Below are 22810 nucleotides of genomic sequence, written 5' to 3'. Positions count from 1 at the left end.
CCACGTGCCCTGAATACATTTGCCTGCCATGTGTGCTCCTCAGGCGTAATCCGATGCATCTGTTGTCAGTCTTTGCCAGGCTGTGGGTTGTGTAAAAGGCTGTCCCTTCTTGAGGTGACAAGCTTGAGCCCACCATTGAAACTCCTGTTGAAGGCAAGGTATTAGTGGTATAACCGTTTCCAAACTTTGACAGTGTTGAGACCATACATTCTTTAGGTACCATTGTAGTTTCCACATATGCAGTCTGGCATATGGAATTAGTAGTATGCAGGATGCCATGTAACCCAAGGCCTGCAGAATTTTTCTTGCAGGGAGTTGCGTTTTTGTTGCCATCAATTGAAAGTATTGAGTCAGTTGTCCTTGCTTGTCTGGCATGAGATAAGCCATCTGGGCCGTTGTGTTCAAGCTGGCACCCAGGAATATAATCTCTTGAGAGGGCACTAGTTTTGATTTCTTTCCGTTTACTGTGTACCCCAGGCAACTTAACTTTTTTACAAACGTGGCAACTTAACTTTTTTACAAACGTCAGATGCTTTAAAAGAATGTCCTTGCTGTCTGCTTGAATCAGGCAGTCCAGGTACAGATAAATCTGAATTCCTTTCTGTCTGCAAAATGCAATTACTGGTTCCAGGCACTTTGTGAAGACCCTGGGCGCAGTAGATAAGCCAAAGGGCAGTGCAGAGAATTGGTAGTGCATTGAACCAGCTATGAATCTGAGCTATCTTTTGCAGATGTTCATCGTGCATACAGCTGCAGTAATCACAGATGGGTTTTCTGCCGTCAGGTGGGTCCTCGGTCGGCTGAATTCCAAAGTCTAGGTCCGCCGTCGGTTGTTGTTGCTTTCTTTCCTGACGTCAGTGAGGCAGGGGTATACAAGACACAGCCGACGCCATTTTCTTCAGTCTTTTTTGCCGCGCAGTGCCCAAAGCAGAAGCAGTTCGCAAGTGCCGGTCGGCCAGCTCCTGAATTTACGAAATATTGGAAACCGAAGTCTTCTTTAAAGCTAAGTACCCCGTTGGGGAAACTTTTCTTGCCTCAGACCAATGTCAGTAAAAGTTAACAATTGTATTTCTTGTGGGAAGCAAATACCGCATAAGGATTTCCATTCCCTCTGCATACCTTGTTTAGGCCCAGACCACGACGTCTCGGGCTGTCGCTTTTGCTACTTTCAATAAACGCACTACTAAGCGTCGGGCGGAGTTCGCCCAACACTTTTTTGGTAAAGCCTTTCATTATAAAATGTCATCGGAGACTCCGACTACCGGTTTGTCCAAAAGCGCAGGACAAGGACCGACCGCGAGGTCGCGGTCTCCACCAACACCACGCCAAAACCGGCTACACATGGTCGGTTCTCAGCGAGCCTATGCAGCCCCTGACTACCGACGACACTTCTTTGGCGGTGTCTTCTGTAACCGAGACCGCAGGTACTTCGGCCCATACCCAGACTACAACCACCAAAGCCACTGTGAGCATTGAGCCTCCTAATGTGGACAGGTCCACTTCCACCCATGGTGTCTTTAGACCCTCATCTTCCTTTTCCATTAAGGCCTTTACTAAGTCCAAATTAGCCAGGCATCCCAAGAGGCCTGATGCACAGGGCCAATCTCCAGGCCCCATGCCTAAAAAGCAGATGCTAAAAATGGCTGAGGATTTAAATACTCTTATCAGGGGTTCCCAACCCCCTCCAGACAAGAGACCCAGAGTGGAGGAAGATTCTCCCTCTTCTGATCAGGGCTCCATTTTTTCAGAACATTCTGATGTAGAGGAACACTCTTACTCCCCTTTTGAAGATTCTGATGCAGAGCAGTCCATTCCTTCTGTATCTCCTCCAGAGGATTTTTCTTTTGGGGAAACCTTGCACACCTTGAGGGAACACTTCCAGTGGGAAGGCCAAGACTTTTCTGATTCCAAGAAAAGACTTAGGGAATTTCTTTTGTTTCCTCAACACAGACCTCTGGCGATACCTCCTGTCTTGGACATACTTGATGATGTTTATTCGGAGGCTTGCCTTAATCCGGATTCCCTGCCTCCTGCCCCAGTCAAGCTGGTTGGATGTTCAACAATACTTGGCATGGTATTCCAAGAGTAAAAGAATAATTCAACAGTGATAAGGAAGGACATCCATTCTTTTCTCACACAATGAGCTTTTTTTTTTTTTTTTTTTAATCACTGAACTGTTCCCAGTTTTCCCCATGGAAGTGCTTCTTAAAGAGATAGGCCTAAGGTGGTGGCTATATGGACTATGGGAAATCTGGCCAGGCATAATAATTACAGATAATACTTTTGAACCCAACAAGCTCACGGTGGCTTATGTTGACAGTGTATGCATACTTGTGTGTACATGCATGTGTGGGTCGAACACTTCTACAGAATAAGGTGAAAGCAGGTATCAACAGCCAACAGTAGCTAAAGCCTTGTACATTACAAGTGGCTAGAGCATACTTGTGCTATACAATACAAGAGAGATTTTTTTTTTTTAACGTTTTTGTACCCTGGTACTTAACTCTCACGAGATAAAAAGCTTAGTGCGATTATATGAAAGCGATTCATGTATGTAAGAAAAACATACCAAGAGACCAGTTGGGTTTACCTGGATGGTAGAAACTTCACAAGCAACTCCTGAAAATCTATTTTTTCTTCCTTTTTACTCTTTGTGTTCCTAACACGAGCAGACCGCCTCTTTGCCGTCTCACAGCTGTCCTCTATTACACGCTTCCGTTTGGCTTTGTTCTTTGTTTTGTCACCACCCACAGATATATCTGATTTAAGGAGTGAAAAAGAAGAAACATTTAATCAAAAAGACTATTGTAAAAATAAAAAAAAAGTGATGCCAATAATTCTTACCAGTTTCTGCATTTAGCTCACACAAAGGTTCCTTTTACTCTGCTCCAACTGCTTGCTTTAAGAAACGGGAAGCAGAGATTCTCTAGTTTGGTGGTGGTGAGGGGAGCACTAGCACATTTCAAACTCCTTTACTCACACACTACAGACTCACCTATGCATGTATGTCATCCTATTGGGGGGGGGGGGCTGACATACTGTGTGTGTACTTGCAAAACTGCTTTAAAGACTTCTAAGGTCTGCCTATGGCCATTTCCAGAGAAAGGCAAATGGCCTTCAGACAGTAATAAATATGAGCCTGGGTCACATCTTGAATCTGGGTCACTTGTGGTGCAAGTAGTTGTCTTGCCACAAAAGAAAAAGTTAGTTAACGCTGCTTGCAGTCTATCATACATTTTACTGTTCCCCCTCTCTGATGAAGGAGATCCGGGAGCCCATTAACTGTGTCGCAGATGGGATCCCCAAGGCTGTATTACCATATGCACACCATTTTTACTTGCATCCTATTAACCCCACACCAAACACAAGCATGCAGTGCTTTCACATGCTCAACACTAGTATTTTCTCTTACAGTGAGTAAGTGGGGCCACTAGGCCACAACTGTTGATTACTTGTCCACCTTCTCATACTAACAAGGAGTTGTCCCTCCCCCACATACATATGCTACTAGTAGTCAAACCAGGTTACCACCACAGTGAAATAAAGCTATACTATCATTTCATCAGGTTATCCAGGTCCTTTCACACATCTGGTCCTCCAAAAACCTAAAAATCTGTGGCAAAAACTTATTCTCTTACCTTTCCACTCACACACTTTAAAGCTCAAGTTTTTGTGGCACTAACACCACCTGGACTTCTGTAAAGATTATGGCCTGGACATATGAATACAGTGGATATAAAAAGTGTACAAACCCCTGTTAAAACAGCAGGTTTTTGTGATATAAAAAATGAGACCACAATCAATCATTTCAAAACTTTTCTCACCTTTAATGTGACCTATAATCTGTACAATTCAATTGAAAAACAAACAAATCTGTTAGGGGAAAAAAATATAAAAAATAAAAAATATACAATAGGCTGGTTGCATAAAGTACAGTTTTGTACCTACCATAAATGTAGATGTTTGAATGTAAACACTGCTGCAGTCATTACACTTGGGTTATCCTGCCATCAGGCGGTACCGCAGTTGGGCCAGAGTTCCAAAATCTTGGTCTGGCGTCGGTTGCTGTCGCCTCCTCCCTGACATCAGTGTGACAGGGGTAAAGATGCAGCAGACGCCATTTTCCTCAGTTTTTCTTGCCCCAGATGTCAGGTGCCCCCAAATAGGTAGGCAATTCAAATTGCTAGTAAAATATACAAAAGAAAAGCAAACAACCATTTTTAGTTACCAGCAAATACTCCCCATAGGTAATAAAGGGTAGATGACCTAGGTAAGCACCAGAAAGCAAGAGGGGAAGGAGGGAGGGTAACCTGGACTGCAGCAGTGTTTACACTCGAACATCTACATTTATGGTAGGTACAAAACTGTACTATGTTCATCGTGTTACACTGCTGCAGTCAATACACTTGGGTGGAATCCCAAAGCTGAGGTAGGGAGGCTGGATCTATAAGGCATTAGGGGTGGCTATAAGGCCCTGCAGTACAGCAGTGGCGAAGCCAGCTCTGGATTTGGAGTACAAAGACAAATGGTAATGTTTGGTGAAGGTATGCACAGAACTCCAAGTTGCTGCTTCCAAAATATCCTTGGTAGGTACTCCTCTGAGGTAGGCAGTTGAAGTGGCTGTTGCCTGGTGGAGTGAGGTCTAATGCTGCAAGGTACAGGTTTCCCATGGTGGGTATAGCAGAAACGTATACAGTGTCCTATTCATTTTGAAATAGCCTGCTTTGAAATGGCTTTTCCCTGTGCTCCTTCAGCGTATGCTACCAATAGTTGCTCAGATTTTCTGAAAGCTTTGGTTTTGTCCAAGTAGAAGCGTAACTCTCTGTGAATGTCCAAAGAATGTATTAGTCTCTCCCCTTTGTTCTGTGCTTTTGGATAAAAAGTTGGCAAGTGAATAGTTTGGTTCAGAGCCACACTTGATATCACCTTTGGCATAAATGTAGGGTTAGTTCTTAAAGACACACTGCCCTGGTGGAAGATGAGGAAAGGTTCCACTGCCATTAGTGCCTGTAATTCTGAAACTCTTCGTGCTGATGTTTTTGCCAGTAGCAGAGCAGTTTTCCAAGAAATGTATTTTAATTCTGCTGTGTTAGCTGGCTCAAAAGGAGGTAAAGTTAATTTTCAAAAACAAAGTTGAGGTCCCAAGTTGGTGTAGGTGCTCTACGGGGCGGTCCTATGCTTTTAGCCCCTCTGAGGTACTGTTTGAGCAAAGGATTAGAAAAAAAATGGTGGATCCGTGTTGTAATGAGCAGAGATAGCTGAGGCGTGGATCTTGATGGATGAAAAAGAGAGGCCCTTGTCCAGCATCTCAGTTAAGTATTGCAGTATCTGAGGAATGACTGGGACAAGAGGGTCAAGGCTGTGCACTTGGTTCCAAGCACAGAATCTATTCCATTTGTTTGAGTATGCTTTCCTGGTGCTAGGCCTTCTGGCCTCCAGAATGACATCCATAACAGCTTTGGAGAGAGGCATTGCTTGGTTGACTAAGGAATTTTCCATGTAGCTAGATTTAAGGTCTTTAGCTAGCTGTGAAGTATCTGATTGTTGTGCTGTGTCAGCAACTGTGGGATCTGAGGCAAAATCCAGGGTTGTTCTTGTGCTAAGTTCTTTAAGATTGGGTAACAGTGCTGGCGTGGCCAGTCTGGTGCAATCAGGATCATCTTTGGCTCTTCCTGCCTGGCTTTTATGAGTACCTTTGGAAGGAGAGGTAAAGGAGGGAAAGCGTATACTTGTAGTTTTTTCCACCTGAATGAGAGGGCATCCACTTTCCATGCTTGTGGATGGTAGCTCCTTGTGCAGAATTTCTGTAATTGGTAGTTCTTTGAGGAAGCAAACAGATATAATGTCCGGGCGCCTCCATTTTTGTGTTATTCTGAATATTTGTGGGTTCAGTTCCCATTCATGTGGGTCCATAATGTTTCTGCTTAGGTCGTCTGCCAGTGTGTTTTTCTCTCCTGGCGGGAATTGTGCTTGCAGATGAAAGTACAGTTTTGTACCTACCATAAATGTAGATGTCCGAACAGGACAGCATCTGCAGTCATAACAAATGGGTTGTCCTGTCGTCAGGCAGCCCTTCGGTCGGCCGGATTCCAAAGTCTGGGTCTGGCCTCAGCTGGTGTCGCACTTCACCCGACGTCATCTCTGCTGGTCTTCGGGTATAAAGGCATCAGCCGACACCATTTTCCTCAGTGTTTCTTGCCCCAGATGTCAGTTGCCCTCTTGGAAAACTAAATTTTGGGTAAATGCCAATGTTTCCAAAAAAAAGGTAGGCAAACACAAAAAATACGCATGTATGTACATATATACAAACAAATACACCATAAGAGATCCCCAGCTAGCTATTAGGAGGGTAAATACCCTAGGAATACCACAGAGGGGAAGGAGGTGGGTAATCCTGACTGCAGATGCTATCCTGTTCGGACATCTACATTTATGGTAGGTACAAAACTGTACTATGTCCTTCAAGGATGCATCTGCAGTCATAACAAATGGGTAGAATACCATAGCCAAACTAGGGGAGGAGGAAGAAGAATTATGGTGTAGTTAGGATCCCTTGCAATACAGCAGTGGCAAACCCTGCTCGGGATCTAGAGTATAGAGGTAAGTTATAATGCTTGGCAAATGTATGCACGGAGGTCCAAGTAGCCTCAATAATGTCCTTGGTTGCCACTCCTCTAAGAAAGCTGTAGTAGTGGCTGTAGCCCTTGTAGAGTGAGGTCTTATGTTCTGTGGAATTGGTTTTCCATGGTAGGAGTAACAGAATCTGATGCAATTTCCTATCCACTTGGAGATTGTCTGTTTGGAAATTGCTTTCCTTCCCTTCCTGTTGCATAGGCCACTAGAAGCTGGTCAGTTTTTCTATTGCCCTTGGTTCTGTCCAGGTAGTAGCGCAACTGTCTATGTACATCCAAGGTATGCAGCAGTCTTTCCCCCCTGTTCTGTGGATTGGGAAAGAATGTAGGTAGGTGGATTGCCTGGTTTAGAGACACTCTGGATACCACCTTAGGCATAAATGTAGGATTAGTTCTCATGGATACTCTATCTTGATGGAAGATTAGGAAGGGTTGTACTGCCATTAAGGCCTGTAGTTCCGAAACCCTTCTTGCTGAAGTAATTGCCAGTAGGAAAGCGGTTTTCCAGGATAGGTGTTGAAGATCTGCTGTTGCTGCTGGTTCGAATGGAGGGAGTGTCAATTTTTCTAGCACAAAGTTCAAGTCCCATGCTGGTAATGGTGGTTTCCTAGGAGGTTTACATTCTTGATTCCTCTGAGGAACTGCCTGAGTAGAGGATGTGAGAAGACAGGGGGATCGAAGCTGTATTCTGCAGAAATAGCTGATGCATGTATCTTGATGGAGGAATAGGACAGGCCTGTATGGAGAAGCTCTGCCAAATACTCCAGGATGTTGGCAATATCTATCTTTGACACATCTTTTCCTCTTTCAGTGCTCCAAATGACAAACCTTTTCCATTTCCTGCATAGTTCCTTCTTGTAGAAGGTCTGCGGCCTCAGGATAATGTCTTTAACCCTTTGGGATAAATCTGGGTTAGTTGCTGTTATGTAATGTTCCAGGCAGTTAGTTGCAGAGTTTTTAGATTTGGATGCATGATGTTGTAGTCGTTCTGAGTTAACATCAAAGGCATCAGGGGTAGTGTCCACGTTCTCCCCCGTGACATGCTCCTCAGCAATGGATACCAGTGTTGTCTTGGCCAATTTGGAGCTATCAGAATTATCCTTGGACGCTCCTCTTTGATTTTCAGTAGTATCTTGTGCATCAAAGGAAGAGGTGGGAATGCATATGCTGTCAGGCCTTTCCAACTGAAGGATAGAGAGTCCACCTTCCATGCAAGTGGGTGGTATGTCCTTGTGCAGAATTTCTTGAGCTGGTGATTGAGTGGGGATGCGAATAGGTCTATTTGTGGCATTCCCCATTTCTGTGATGGCCTTGAAGATGTCCGGTGTAGCATCCATTCGTGAGCATCCGAGGTAGTTCTGCTTAACATGTCTGCTAGGATGTTTTCTTTTCTGGTACAAATATTGCCTGTAACTGAATGTTGTAGCTCAGAGCCATATTCCATAGGTCCAGAGTCATTCGGCATAGGGGTATGAATGAGTGCCTCCCTGTTTGTTGATGTACCACATGACTGTGGTATTGTCTGTCCTTATCATCAAATGGCCTTCTTTGAGGAATGGTCTGAAATTCTGGATTGCTAGTTTTACTGCCAGCATTTCTTTTTGATTTATGTGCAGGTGCAGTTGATCTGGGGTCCATAATCCTTGTATGCATTTGTCCAGCATGTGGCCCCCCAACCTAGGTCTGAGGCGTCCGTTGTGATGGTTTGGCTTGCTTGAAAGTTGTGGAAGGGCAAGCCTGGGTTTGACTGGCATGCTTGAGCCCACCATAGGAACTCTTGTTTCAGGCATGGGATTAGTGGTATTTCGGTTTCTAAGCTGTGCCTGTGTTGAGACCATAAATTCTTTAGGTACCACTGTAGTTTTCTCATATGCAATCTGGCATGGGGGACCAGGATTATGCATGATGCCATGAAGTCCAAGGCCTGCAGTACTTTCCTTGCTGTTAGTTTGTTCTGCTTTGTTAATGCCAAGAAGTAATGAGGGAGTTGTTCTTGTTTTTCTGCAGTTAGGAATGCCATTTGTTTTACTGTGTCCAATTCTGCACCCAAGAATGTTTTTTGTTTGGGATGGTATTAGTCTTGACTTTTTTAAATTGACTGTGTATCCCAGGGCTTGTAGTAAGCAAATGACTCTTTGTAAGTCTTTTGTCAGTTTGCTTTTGTTGTCCGCTTGTATCAGGCAGTCGTCCAGGTATGGATAAATTTGGATTCCTGTAGCCTGCAATGAGCGATTACTGATGCCAGGCATTTTGTGAATACTCTGGGCGCAGTAGATAAGCCAAAGGGCAATGCTGAGAATTGATAATGCTCTGATCCTGCAAGAAATCTGAGGTATCTTCTGCAATTTGGTCGTATGGGGACGTGCAGGTATGCCTCCTTGAGATCTAGAGTTACCAGACAACACTCCTTGCCCAGCATGGGAAGAAGTTGCTGTAGGGTCAGCATTTTGAATTTTGGGACAATGATGAATGCGTTTACATGCGGACAGGTCGAGAATAGGTCTCCAACTTTTCTCTTTTCTTGGTACTAGGAAGTGTCTGGAGTAGAATCCTTTGCCCTGTTCTGTTGGTGGTACTCTTTCCACAGCTCTCATCTTTGTTAATTGAGCTATCTGCTTTAGAGCTTCTGTTTTCTGATTTGGAGGTAGGTTTGGCATTCCTCTTTTTACTGGTAAGGTGTGGAAGTGAAACCTGTAGCCTTGGTCTATGGTCTGCAAAATCCACTTGTCTTTTGTGATACAGTGTCAATTTTTTGAAAATAAGGCTAACTTTCCGCCTAAGGGTGCTGCTATTTATTCCCTGGTAGGCGGTGTCAGAGCCAAGTCACTGTGATTGTCCTGTTGCAGTGGCAGTGGTTGTGTCTGTGCCTCGCTGGTTATTGCCTTGCCACTGGCCTCTGTAGGCACCTCCTCTGGATTGATTTCTGCCTCTGGAACGTCTATTCCTGCCTCTCTGAGATTTAGAGGAGTCTAGAAAGGACCAATTTTTGGAAGGCCAGTTCCTGCTAAACCTTGGGGGCTGAACCTGTAAGAAATCTTTAACTGTTTGTACAGATTTTGCCTTCTCTTCCATTTTCTTCATTACTTGCTGAGCAGGAGAACCAAATAGACTGGCCTTATCCATAGGAGCATCTAACAGCTTTGCTTTAACATGATCCGGCAAGACCTGTTCTTTCAACCATGCATGCCTTCTTATAACTGTGCCAGTCATGGCTGATCTAAATGAAGCCTCCAGTGCATCATAGCCACATTTTAAAGAATGGTTACTAACCTGCTGAATGTTATTCACCATTTCTAAAACATATTTCTTATCTAAGGAGTCATCAGAGGACAGTTTCTTAGTTAACTGATCAAGCATAAACTCTTGGTATTGGATCATATGAAACTGACAGTTCAAAGCTCTAGCTGAAAGAGTAGCAGAGGTGTAAACTTTTACCCCATCTCTCTAAGGACCTGGATTCCCTTTCAGAAGGGAGAGGGTTTTTGCTGAGGTCGGCTACTGCCTTAGGCCCCTGGGAGATAGTCTCAGGATCTGCAAGTGGGGCTTTGTATAGGTGGTGATGAGTGTCTGGTTTGGCAGGGGCTGGAGGTAAAGTATCAGGAGCAGTGCAAACATCATTAAATGCATCATCCACAACAGGCAGAACTGGAGGTATAGCTAAGGGCCTATGTTGCGGTAAGTGTAGAAAGGTCCTAAGCCTTTTTCTTGAATCTGAGAAATCTTGTCCCTGCCATTGGAATTGTTCTCTCATGGCATGTAAGGTTTCCCCAAAGGAAAATTCCTCTGGTGGAGAGGCAGATGGAATAGATTCTTCAGCATCGGAATCTTCATAAGTACAAAAGGAGCCTCTGGATGGTCTGTAATGTCTGAATCATCAGAAGAATCATCTGAGGACACTGACGCTGGGGGCTCTGCTCTAGGTCTCTTCTGGAGGCTGAGAGGCCCTGTCTGGGTGAGATTGGGATCCCCTTATTAAAGCGATGAGATCCTCTGCCAGAGTAAGCATTTGAGAACTGGAACTGGGCCTGTGTGACGGGGGCTTAACAGGCACTGATTTAGCAGTTTTGGCTGCTTTAGCCCTGGCAAAGGCCTTAACAGACATGGCTGCAGGAGGCCTAGCAGCACCACGTGCTGGGGTACAGACGTCCAAAGGGATGGTGTCTGATAATTCTATAGGAACCACATTAGTAGGCAAAACTTCAGAGGCCGATTCAACTAGGGCAGCAGGAGCCTCGGTAGTAGTCATGGATTCGGCTGAAGATTGACCCGTTTGCTCGGTTTCGGTCGAAACCGAGACACTTGCGGTTTGCTTAACCGTGGTTTCGGCCGAAACCGCGGACCGCGAGTGTCAGTCTTTTCTTTCGCTTTTTAACAATTTGAGAAGTCGGAGGATCCGACGGCATAATGTACGCAAAATCTGAGCCGAAAAACTGTTCAGCAAACTCCGACCGACGCCTAAGCGTTCGTCGGTTAAAGGAAGCACAGGCTAAACAGGCTGCTACGTCGTGGTCTGGGCCTAAACAAGGTAAGCAGTAAGAGTGGAAATCTTTATGAGGTATTTGTTTCCCACAAGTTAAACAGTTATTTACTTTTTCTGACATCGGCTGAGGCAAGAAAGAGTCCCCAACGGGGTACTTAGCTTTTTAGAAGTCTTCGAAGTATTATACGGTAGTAGTAAACGCTGGATCTGACCGACTGGCACTTGAACAGCTTCTGCTTTGGCGCCACGCAAGAAAGACTGGGGAAAATGGCGTCGGCTGATGCCTTTATACCCGAAGACCAGCAGAGATGACGTCGGGTGAAGTGCGACACCAGCAGAGGCCAGACCCAGACTTTGGAATCCGGCCGACCGAAGGGCTGCCTGACGACAGGACAACCCATTTGTTATGACTGCAGATGCATCCTTGAAGGACATCTTGGTAGTTTAGAGCTGTGTTCCACAAGGTCATGGCTTGTCTGCATAGGGGATAGGAGTGAGTGCCCCCTTGCTTGTTTATGTACCACATAACTGTGGTGTTGTCTGTCTTTAGTAGTAGTTGTCCTGGATGCAGCAGGTCCTTGAAAGCTATAATAGCATTTTGTACAGCTAGCATCTCTTTTTGATTGATGTGGAGATGTCTTTGCTTTGTGGGCCACTCGCCCTGGATACATTTTCCTGCCGTGTGTGCTCCCCAGGCATAATCCGATGCATCTGTTGTCAGTGTCTGCCTGGCTGTGGGTTGAGTGAAAGGCTGTCCCTTGTTGAGGTGACAAGCTTGTGCCCACCATCGAAACTCCTGTTGTAGGCAAGGAATTAGTAGTATAACTGTTTCCAAACTTTGACAGTGTTGAGACCATACGCTCTTTAGGTACCATTGTAGTTTCCTCATATGCAGTCTGGCATATGGAATTAGTAGTATGCAAGATGCCATGTAGCCCAAGGTCTGCAGAATTTTTATTGCAGGGAGTTGGGTCTTTGTTGCCATTAGATGAAAATATTGAGTCAGTTGTCCTTGCTTGTCTGGCGTGCGATAAGCCATCTGGGCCGTTGTGTTCAAGCTGGCACCCAGGAATATTATCTGTTGTAAGGGCACTAGTTTTGATTTCTTTTCGTTTACTGTGTACCCCAGGCAACTTAACTTTTTTACGTACGCCAGATGCTTTAGTAGAATGTCCTTGCTCTCTGCTTGAATCAGGCAGTCATCCAGGTATGGATAAATTTGAATTCCTTTTTGCCTGCAAAATGCAATTACTGGTGCCAGGCACTTTGTGAAGACCCTGGGCACAGTAGATAAGCCAAAGGGCAGTGCAGAGAATTGATAGTGTATTGAACCAGCTAGAAATCTGAGGTATCTTCTACAGTTTTGTTTGATAGGGACATGCAGGTATGCCTCTTTGAGGTCCAAAGTCACAAGCCAAGCTTTCTTGCCCAGCATAGGAAGAAGCTGCTGTAGTGTCAACATCTTGAATTTCGGAACATCCAGGTAAGTGTTTAGTGAAGAAAGGTCCAGAATGGGTCTCCAGACTTTGTCCTTTCTGGGAACCAGAAAGAGTCTTGAGTAAAATCCTTGTCCTTGTTCCTGTGGTGGTACCTTTTGAATAGCTCTCATGTCCACGAGTGCTGTAATTTGTTTTTGAGCCTCTGCCCATTGATTTGGTGGCAGATTTGGCATTCCTTTTAGCCTTGGCAGAGTGTGAAAGTGGAACCTGTAACCTTGAGATACAATGTTGAGAACCCATTTGTCTTTGGTGATGCAATGCCAGTTGTGATAGAAAAGTGCCAGTTTTTCTCCTAAGGGGGCTGCCAAGATAGAGCTGTTTGGCAGTTGCAGTGGAAAGTCATTGAGGCTGCTTTTTATAAGGTTGAGGCCTGTCTTCCCCTTCTTTCTGGCCTGGTGTACTCCATTGTTGAGGCCTGTAAGGGCCTTGTGTCTGACCTCTACCCCTTGGACGTCTGTATTTGCTCCTTTGAGGTCTATCTGTGACTGGAAAGGACCAATTCTTTGTTGGCCAATTTCTGCTAAAACGAGGAGACTGAACCTGTAAGAAATCTTTCACCGTTTGCATAGATTTTGCCTTATCCTCCATCTTCTTTAATACCTCCTCTGCCTTAACTCCAAACAGCACATCCCGTTGCAAAGGTGTATCCAATAATTTGACCTTAACATTATCTGGTAACGTATGTCCTTTTAACCAAGCATACCTTCTAATGACACAGCCTGTAACTGCTGCTCTACAGGAGGCCTCTAAGGAATCAAACCCACATTGCAAAGTATGTTTTCCCACTTGTTCAGCTGCATGCAATAAATCCTGCATTTCTTTAAGGTTAGGAGGATCTGAATATGGAAGCATCTTCTGTTTCAACTAAGACATCAAAAATTGCTGATATTTTAGCATGTGAAACTGGCAATTCAAGGCTCTCATTGCTAAAGTTGCAGACGTATATACCTTCTTTCCCCATCTGTCTAATGCTCTGGAATCTCTGTCAGAGGTAACTGGGTTTTTTGCTGATGAGGCCTTAATCCCTTTGGGTCCCTGAGAAATAGTTTCAGGGTCAGCAACAGGGCTTTTGTACAGAAATTTGTGAGAGTCAGGGACTCTGTAATATCTATCAGGTTTAACTGCGGCTGGGGGTAAGGAGTCAGGGTTTAAACTGGATTCAGTGTACACATCATCCACAATATCTAAAACTGGCGGGATAGCAAGGGGTCTGTGTTGGGGCAATAAAGAAAAGTCTCTGAGCCTTTTCTTGGATTCTGAGTAATCCTGGCCTTCCCAATGGAAATGTTCCCTCATGGTATGCAAGGTCTCCCCAAAGGAGTAATCCTCATGGCGGAGAAGCTGATGGAATTGATTCCTCAGCATCAGAATCCTCATAAGGGGTAAAGACTATCTTAGGTCCGAGGAAGAGTCTGAGGAAATGGACACCTGGTCAGAAGATTCATAGTCTGCATCCTGTCCGGGCCTTTTATCAGGAGTGGGATGGGAACCCCTGATCAGGGTGATTAGGTCCTCGGCTATTTTTAGCATTTGTTTCTTAGGCATGGAAGCCTGTCCAGGAGACAGTTGCTGTTTTCTTTGCTTTTAAGGGGGGTTTGGACTTAGCAGAGGGTTTAATAGTTAAATGGGTAGGTCTGAATACACCCTCTGTAGCTGTGGTTTGCTCAGCTACTTTGGTTCCCCCTGTAGGGTTAGGATCGGAAAGCTGAAAACCTAGTGCGTCCGAAGGCCCAGCCAGCTCCACGTGGGAGTCGGAGGCGGTCTGTGGTTCTGTGGAAGCGGTCGTCAGGGGCCGCAGGGCGCCGCTGAAAACCAGAGAACCGGCGACCGGCCTAGAAGAGGCCTTGTCGTCAGTTTTGGGTCTCGGATGCCTGTCCTTGTCCTTTTTGTGCATTGCGGTCGTCGGAAGTTCCAACTGCATGGTATAATTGAATTTTCTACCAAAATAATATCGGGCAAAATCAAACCGACGTTTAATAGTGCGCTTGTTAAACCTAGCACAAAACCGACAACCAGTGACGTTGTGGTCAGGGCCTAGGCATGGAATACAATAGGAGTGGAAATCCTTATGAGGTATTTGCTTCCCACACGAAATACAGTTATTAACTTTTACTGACATCGGCCTGAGGCAAGAAAAAGTTTCTCCAATGGGGTACTTAGCTTTTTTAGAAGACTTCGGTACTGGATTTGAAATGAAAATCTCAGGAGTCGGCCGACCGGCACTTGCGAACTGCTTCTGCTTCGGGCACCGCGTGGCAAGAAAGACTGAAGAAAATGGCGTCGGCTGCATCTTATATACCCCTGTCGCACTGTCGTCAGGGAGGAGGCAACAGCAACAGACGCCGGACCAAGACTTTGGAACTCTGGCCGACTGCGGGACCGCTTTACGGCAGGATAACCCAAGTGTAATGACTGCAGCAATGTAACACGATGAACATCTGTGCACACCCTGAAACTAATACTTTGTTGAAGCACCTTTTGCTTTAATTACATCATTTAGTCTTCTTGGGTAGTTACATCATTTAGTCTTCTTGGGTAGGAGTCTATCAGCATGGCACATTCTTGACTTGGCAATATTTGCCCACTCTTCCTTGCAAAAGTGCTCCAAATCTGTCAGATTGTGAGGGCATCTCTTGTGCACAGCTCTCTTCAGGTCACCCCACAGATTTTCTATTGGATTTAGGTCTGGGCTCTGGCTGGGCCCTTCCAATACTTTAATTTTCTTTTGGTGAAGCTTTCTTTTGTTGATTGGAATGTATGCTTGGGGGTCATTGCCGTGTTGAAAAGTGAAATTCCTCCATCTTCAGCTTTCTAGCAGACACATGAAGTTTTGGGTCAAACATCACTGGTATTTGGAACTGTCCATAATTCCATCCACCTTGACTAAAGCCCCAGTTCTAGCTGAAGAAAAGCAAACACAAAGCATGATACTGCCACCATCATGCTTCACCGTGGGGATGGTGTTCTTTTGGTGATGCGAACTGTTATTTTTGTGACAAAAAAAACTTTTGGAATTGTGGCCAAAATGTTCAACCTTGATCTCATTAAACCATAACACATTTTTCCACATCCCTTTGGGAATCTTGATGCATTGTTTTGCAAATTTTAAACGGCCTGGATGTTCTTCTGTGTAAGAAAAGGCTTCCGTCTTGCAACCCTACTCCACAGTTCAGAGATATGGAGAGTACGGGAGATTGTTGGCACATGTAGTACACAACCAGTACTTGCCAGAAATATCCTGCAGCTCCTTCAGTGTTGCTTTAGGTCTCTTGGCAGCCTCTCTGACCACTTTTCATCTTGCCTTTTCATCAATTTAGGAGGGACGTCCAGTTCTTTGCAACGTCACTGATGTTGCATATTTTCTCCACTTTTTGATGACTGTCTTTACTGTGTTTCATGGTATATCCAATGCTGTGGAAATTTTTTTGTACCCTTCTGACTGATATGAGATCCCTTTGATGCTTTGTAAGCTCTCTGCAAACCATGGCTTTTGCTGTAGCAGGCAACTGAGTAAATGTCAGGAAAATCCTACTAAGACAGCTGAACTTTATTTGGGGTTAATTAGAGTCTCTTTAGTTGATGGCAGGTGTGTACCCTAGAAGACTGAATGCTGTAATTAAATCAAAAGGTGCTTCAACAAAGTATTAGTTTAAGGGTGTGCACACTTATGCTACCAGCTTATTGTACATTTTTTATTTTTTTCCCTATCAGATTTGTTTTTCAATTGAATTGTACAGGTTATAGGTCGCATTAAAGGTGGGAAACGTTTTGAAATGATTTATTATGGTTTCATTATTTTTATATCACAAAAAGTACAGTTTTGTACCTACCATAAATGTAGATGTTCAAGTGTATACACTGCTGCAGTCATTATACTTGGGTTATCCTGCCATCAGGCGGTTCCCCAGTTGGCCTGAGTTCCAAAGTCTTGGTCCGGCGTCAGTTGCTGTCACCTCCTCCCTGACGTCAGTGCGACAGGGGTATATAAGGTGCAGCCGACGCCATTTTCCTCAGTTTTTCTTGCCCCAGATGTCAGGTGCCTCTAAATAGGTAGGCAATTCCAATTGCTAATAAAACATACATAAGAAAAGCAAAAAACAACTTACAGCTACCAGCAAATACTCCCCACAGGTAGTAAAGGGTAGAAGACATAGATACGTACCAGCCAGTAAGAGGGGAAGGAGGGTAACCTGGACTGCAGCAGTATATACACTCAAACATCTACATTTATGGTAGGTACAAAACTATACTATGTTCATCGTGTTACACTGCTGCAGTCATTACACTTGGGTAGAATCCCAAAGCTGAGGTAGGGTGGCTGGTTCTATAAAGCATTAGGGGTGGCTATAAGGCCCTGCAGCATTGCAGTGGCGAAGCCAGCTCTGGATTTAGAGTATAGAGGCAGATGGTAATGCTTGGTGAAGGTATGTGCAGAACTCCAAGTTGCTGCTTCCAAAATATCCTTGGTAGGTACTCCGCTGAGGTAGGCAGTTGAAGTGGTTGTTGCCCTGGTGGAGTGAGATCTAATGCTGCTAGGTACAGGTTTTCCATGGTATGTGTAGCAGAAACGTATACAATGTCCTATCCATTTTAAGACAGTCTGTTTTGAAATGGCTTTTCCCTGTGCTCCTGCTGCATATGCTCAGATTTTCTGAAAGCTTTGGTTTTGTCCAAGTAGAAGCGTAACTGCCTGTGAATGTCCAAAGAGTGCAGTAGTCTCTGCCCTTTATTCCATAGTTTAGGATAAAAAGTTGGCAGGTGAGTAGTTTGGTTTAGAGCCACACTGGATACCACCTTTGGCATAAACGTAGGGTTAGTTCTTAAAGACACGCTGTCCTGGTGGAAAATGAGGAAAGGTTCCACTGCCATTAGTGCCTGTAATTCTGAAATTCTTTGTGCTGATGTTATTGCCAGATGAAGAACAGTTTTCCAAGAGATATATTTTAATTCTGCTGTGCTAGCTGGCTCAAAAGGAGGTAAAGTTAGTTTTTCCAAAACAAAGTTGAGGTCCCAAGTTGGAGTAGGTGCTCTACGGGGCGGTCTTATGTTTTTAGCCCCTCTGAGGTACTGTTTTAACACAGGATTACAGAAAATTGGTGGATCTGTGTTGTAAGAAGCAGAGATGGCAGAGGCGTGGATCTTGATGGATGAGAAGGAGAGGCCTTTGTCCAGCATCTCAGTTAAGTATTGTAGTATCTGAGGAATGTTTGGGACAAGAGGGTCAAGATCGTGAGCTTGGTTCAAGGCACAGAATCTCTTCCATTTACCCAAATAGGCTTTCCTGGTACTAGGCCTTCTGGTCTCCAGAATGACATCCATAACAGCCTTGGAGAGAGGCATTGTTTGCTTGACTAAGGAATCTTCCATGCAGCTAGGTTTAAGGTCTTTAGCTGGCTGTGTAGTATTTGATTGTTGTGCTGAGTCAGCAGATGTGGGATTTGAGGCAAAATCCAGGGTGGTTCTTGTGCTAAGCTCCTTAAGATTGGGTACCAGTGCTGGCGTGGCCAGTCTGGTGCAATCAGGATCATCTTTGGCTCTTCGAGTACCTTTGGCAGGAGAGGTAGTGGTGGGAAAGCGTATACTTGTAGGTTCTCCCAGCTGAATGAGAAGGCATCCACTTTCCATGCTTGTGGATGGCAACTCCTTGTGCAGAATTTTTGTAGCTGGCAGTTTATTGGGGATGCAAACAGATCTATGTCTGGGCTCCATCATTTCTGTGTTATTCTGAATATTTGTGGATTCAATTCCCATTCGTGTAGATCCATGATGTTTCTGCTTAAGTAGTCTGCCAGTGTGTTTTTCTCTCCTGGCAAAAAAATTGTGCTTGCGGATGAACTTGAAGGTTTATTGTTCCACAAGGTCATAGCTTGTCAGCATAGGGGGTAGGAGTGAGTGCCCCCTTGCTTGTTTATGTACCACATAACTGTGGTGTTGTCTGTCTTTAGCAGTAGCTGTCCTGGATGCAGCAGGTCCTTGAAAGCTATAAGGGCATTTTGTACAGCTAGCATCTCTTTTTGATTGATGTGAAGATGCCTTTGTTCTGCGAGCCACGTGCCCTGCATACATTTGCCTGCCATGTGTGCTCCCCAGGCGTACTCCGATGAATCTGCTGTCAGTGTTTGCCTGGCTGTGGGTTGTGTAAAAGGCTGTCCCTTCTTGACAAGCTAGAGCCCACCACTGAAACTCCTGTTGAAGGCAAGGTATTAGTGGTATAACCGTTTCCAAACTTTGACACTGTTGAGACCATACATTCTTTAGGTACCATTGTAGTTTCTTCATATGCAGTCTGGCATATGGAATTAGTAGTATGCAGGAAGCCATGTAACCCAAGGCCTGCAGAATTTTTCTTGCAGGGAGTTGCGTCTGTTGCCATCAATTGAAAGTAGTGAGTCAGTTGTCCTTGCTTGTCTGGCATGAGATAAGCCATCTGGGCCGTTGTGTTCAAGCTGGCACCCAGGAATATAATCTCTTGTGAGGGCACTAGTTTTGATTTCTTTTCGATTACTGTGTACCCCAGGCAACTTAATAACTTTTTTACAAACGCCAGATGCTTTAGAAGAATGTCCTTGCTCTCTGCTTGAATCAGGCAGTCATCCAGGTATGGATAAATTTGAATTTCTTTCTGTCTGCAAAATGCAATTACTGGTGCCAGGCACTTTGTGAAGACCCTGGGCACAGCAGATAAGCCAAAGGGCAGTGCAGAGAATTGAAAGTGCATTGAACCAGCTATGAATCTGAGGTATCTTCTGCAGTTTTGTCTGACAGGGACATGCAGGTATGCCTCCTTGAGGTCTAAAGTCACGAGCCAAGCTTTCTTGCCCAGCATGGGAAGAAGCTGCTGTAGTGTCAACATTTTGAATTTCGGAACATCCAGGTAAGTGTTTAGAGATGAAAGATCCAGAATGGGCCTCCAGGCTTTGCCCTTTCTGGGAACCCAGAAAGAGTCTCAAGTAAAATCCTTGTCCTTGCTCCTGTATCAGTACCGCATGAACAGCTCTCATGTCCATGAGTGCTGTAATTTGCCTTTGACACTCTATCCATTGATTTGGTGGCAGATTTCGCTTTCCTTTTAACCTTGGCAGAGTGTGAAAGTGGAACCTGTAACCTTGAAATACAATGTTGAGAACCCATTTGTCTTTGGTGATCATTTGCCAATTGTTGTAGAAGAGTGCCAAAGGGGGCTGCCAAAAGGGATTTGTTTGGCAGCTGTAGTGGGAAGTCATTGGAGCTGCTTTTTATATGATTGGGGCCCGTCTTCCCCTTCTTTCTGGCCTGATCCAACCCATTGTCGAGGCCTGTAAGGACCTTGTGTTTGACCTCTACCTCTTGGACGTCTGTATCTTCCCCTTTGAGGTCTGTCTGTAACTGATAGGACCAATTCTTAGTTGGCCAGTTTCTGCTAAATCTAGGAGGCTGAACCTGTAAGAAATCCTTCACCGTTTGCATAGATTTTGCCTTATCCATTTTCTTTAATACCTCTTCTGCCTTAACTCCAAATAACACATCCTGCTGCAAAGGTGGATCCAATAATTTTGCTTTAACATGATCTGGTAGCATTATGTTCTTTTAACCAAGCATGTCTTCTAATGACAGAGCCTGTAACTGCTGCTCTGCAGGAGGCCTCTAGAGAATCAATACCACATTGCAAAGTATGCTTTCCCACTTGTTCAGCTGCATGCAATAAATCCTGCATTTCTTTAAAATTAGGAGGAGATGATTCTGGAAGCATTTTTTGTTTTAACTGAGACGGTAAAAATTGCTGATATTTTAGCATTTGAAACTGGCAATTTAAGGCTCTCATTGCTAAAGTTGCAGACGTATATACTTTCTTTCCCCATCTGTCTAATGCTCTGGAATCTCTGTCATTGGGAACTGGATTCTTGGCTGATGAGGCCTTAACTCCTTTGGGTCCCTGAGAAATAGTTTCAGGGTCAACTGCAGGGCTTTTATATAGAAATTTATGTGAGTCAGGGACTTTGTAGTATCTGTCAGGTTTAACAGGGCCTGGAGGTAAGGAGTCAGGATTTAAGCTGGATTCAGTATACACATCATCCACAATATCTAACACTGGCAGAATAGCAAGGGGTCTGGTGTTGAGGTAAAAAAAGGAAGTCTCTGAGCCTTTTCTTGGATTCTGAATAATCCTGGCCTTCACAGTGGAAATGCTCCCTCATGGTATGTAGAATTTCCCCAAAGATGTAGTCCTCAGGCGGTGAGGCCGATGGAATTGATTCCTCAGCATCAGAATCCTCATAAGGGGGTAAAGAGTATCCTAGGTCTGAGGACGAATCAGAAGAGATGGACACCTGGTCAGATGAATCATAGTCTGCATCCTGTCTAGACCTTTTATCAGGAGGGGTATGTGACCCCCAGATCAGAGTGATTAGGTCTTCGGCCATTTTGAGCATTTGTTTCTTAGGCTAGGCATGGGGGCCTGCCCTGGAGAATGCTGTATTTGTTTCTTTGATTTTAAAGGAGGCTTAAACTTAGCTAAGGGTTTAATGTTTAACTGAGTAGGTCTGAAGACACCCTCTGAAGCTATGGGTTGCTCAGCTACTCTGGATCCCTCTAAAAGGTTAGTCTCGGTAGGCTGAATAACTTGTGCGTCCGAAGGCCCAGTCATCTCTACATGTGAGTCAGAGGCGGCTTGTGGTTCTACAGAAGCGGTAGTCAGGGGCTGCAAAGGCGCCTCGCTGAAAACTGGAGAACCGACGACTGGCCTAGAAGAGGCTTAGTCGTCAGTTTTGGGCCTCGGATGCCTATCCTTGTCTGTGTTTTTTGTGTATTCCGGTCGTCGAAGTTCCGACGGCATGGTATAATTGAATTTTCTACCAAAATAATGTCAGGCAAAATCAAAAGGACGTTTAATAGTGCGCTTGTTAAACCTAGCACAAAACCAACAACCAGTGATGTCGTGGTCTGGGCCTAGGCATGGGATACAATAGGAATGGAAATCCTTATGAGTTATTTGCTTCCCACAAGAAATACAATTAACTTTTACTGACATCGGTCTGAGGCAAGAAAACGTTTCCCCAACAGGGTACTTCGCTTTGTAGAAGACTTTGGTTCTGGATTCGGAATGAAAATCTCAGGAGACGGCCGACTGGCACTTGCGAACTGCTTTTGCTTCAGGCACCGCGCAGCAAGAAAGACTGGAGAAAATGGTGTCGACTGCATCTTATATACCCGCACTGACGTCAGGGAGGAGGCGACATCAACCGACGCCGGACCAAGACTTTGGAACTCAGGCCGACTGGGGAACCGCCTGACGGCAGGATAACCCAAGTGTAAGGACTGCAGCAGTGTAACACGATGAACATCCTGACATTTTAACAGGGGTGTGTACACTTTTTATATCCACTGTAGTTGCAGGGAACAGGAGTACCAACACAGACCCGAACATAATACAAGTCCTCTGCACCTACTGCTTTGCTCCATGACAAGACTAATGTTAATGTTTCAAACTCAGAATTCATTACAAGGCAAGTATCACTGTAATAATCTACAACTTCATAGCAAGGAAGCCAGTATCACCTGTTTGCTAGGAATCTTTCAAATTCCACTGCAACTATGCAAATAGGTCTACACTTCTCATCTGCCCACTGCCTAGTATCACACACTACAGCCTCCCCACATGTACTACATTCAGGAATCTTACCAAGAAGGAAGTGAGCTACAGTGTGCCAAATAGGGACTGAATTTTCAGCAGATCACTTAGCACCATTTAACTCAAGCCTGCTGATGACATTCTGCCTTCCATAGTTAGCAAGTACAAGTCCCTGCTGTACTGTGAAAAAAAGGCTCCAAAGAGCACATTTTCAAGAAATTATTCAAGTGCTGATGCAGAACTGCACAGGCAGGAAGCATATCTGTGTAAAGCATAAAAAATAAGGTTAAGAAACATGTTACTTTGCCCCATTAACAGTTTAAATAAATGGCATGAAATAGTATCTAATGTCTTTGGTGACATATGTCATTAAAAAAAAAAAAAAAAAACTGTTTGAATACATTATGCAGATCGTATTGCACCTCTGCCATTTCAACAGCACCCCTTTTGTGCAGCTACCAGCAACACACCCTGCCACCATTCCATGCATGCTTTATTACTACAGGCATTCACAGAAAAACAGATTACTGGACTGCTGGTTGCTAGTCCACAAATAACATCACTTGTGCTTGTAAAGCTCTAAGGATTATTA

At 44.6% G+C, this 22810-nt stretch overlaps 1 protein-coding gene across 4 annotated transcripts in view; it reads right to left on the bottom strand.

Annotated features, from left to right (window-relative positions):
• The window catches only part of CABIN1 (calcineurin binding protein 1), a 4301447-nt gene that overhangs the window by 3565503 nt on the left and 713134 nt on the right, over window positions 1–22810 (bottom strand). The gene's annotated exons all lie outside the window — the stretch shown is intronic.

Source organism: Protopterus annectens, chromosome 4.part0, assembly GCF_019279795.1.
Source record: "Protopterus annectens isolate FY-2018-M chromosome 4.part0, PAN1.0, whole genome shotgun sequence".
NCBI classification, from domain to species: domain Eukaryota; kingdom Metazoa; phylum Chordata; order Ceratodontiformes; family Protopteridae; genus Protopterus; species Protopterus annectens.
The sequence above is the reverse complement of the archived record's forward strand: the minus strand, read 5'-3'. Positions and strand labels throughout refer to the sequence as shown.